Here is a 1,377-nt window from a genome sequence, read left to right on the forward strand (position 1 = left end):
CTCTCTCTCTCTCTCTCTCTCTCTCCTCCTGTTTCTCATGATAATTTAACAATTTCCATTAATTTAATTAATTGGATTTTTTTGGAATATTTAGAGATCAAAAGATTTAAAATTAAATATCCATTATTAAAATTCCTGGAAGAGAAGTAAATACTAAATGATTTCATTTAGTATTATTTTTGAAAGATTAAGAAGATACAATAGCTAGATTTTCCCAGACATTTGGAATTTAAATGATTTGAAATTAAATATTTATTACTTCAATTCTTGAAAATATTCATAGTCAAATAAAATACGGTATGATTCATTTGAGCATTTTCTTGAAAAGTTTGGAAGATACATTACACATTCGGATTTTTCCAGAAATTAAAAATTAAAAATGATTTCAAATTAAATATTCATTATTCTAACTCTTGAAAGTACTCGAAATCAAATCAAATCAAGTCAACTACCATATGATTGATTGAGTAATAATTTGAAAGAATAAACATACAAAGGTGATATAATCTGTTGATTTTATTTCACTGAAAAATTTTCAAAAATTCAATTTTCAATTTCAGCTCTTCACCCTATCCTTTTTATCCTTAATGTCCCCTCAAAAAAAGAAAAAAAAAAACAGAAGAAAACAAGGCGACTTTATCGTTCATCAAATTTTTCACAACCATTTTTTTTTTTTCGCCTCTTTTTTTCACCTTTACTTTTTCATATCATTTAATCATTATCATTGAACGTGAATGATTTTATTTCATTTCATTGTCATCAATTCCGTTCATCCTACACTTTTTTCCCTTTTCCGGTTTTTGTCCTTATATCATACCATCTTATCATCCTAATCGATCGTTATTTTTATGCAAATTTATCGCTACAAAACATTCTATCCATCATCTATATATTAGCAATAAGAATATTTTAGTAGTTGGGAAATTATCAAAAAACTTTTGTCATTTTTTAAAAATCCAAAAGATAATGATGACCTTCGTCGCATTTTAATTTAACCTTTCTCTTTCTTTCTTTCTTTTTTCTCGCCCTTTCTCTCTATCTTTTCCTCTCTTCTCCTCTTTCTTGATCATGTTTCATATTACAAGTTTGAAGCGATTAAAAAATTAGATAAAATAATTGTAAATTGATGTTTGCAATGAATAAAAAAATTTTTTCAGATGAAAATTCGATAAAAAAAAATTTTTTTCAATTAAAATTTTGAAAATGAAAAAGAAAAGAACAATGAAATATTAGAAAAATTTGCTGGTTTGTTCTACATTAAAATTTATGCTACGAAGGAATAAGTATTCTTTATTTGAATTAATTAATTAATATATTATAATTTCATTATTATTATTGTTATTATTATTATCATTGTTATTATTATTATCATTGTTA

The sequence above is a fragment of the Loa loa genome, assembly GCF_000183805.2.
Source record: "Loa loa unplaced genomic scaffold supercont3.120, whole genome shotgun sequence".
Lineage (NCBI taxonomy): Eukaryota > Metazoa > Nematoda > Chromadorea > Rhabditida > Onchocercidae > Loa > Loa loa.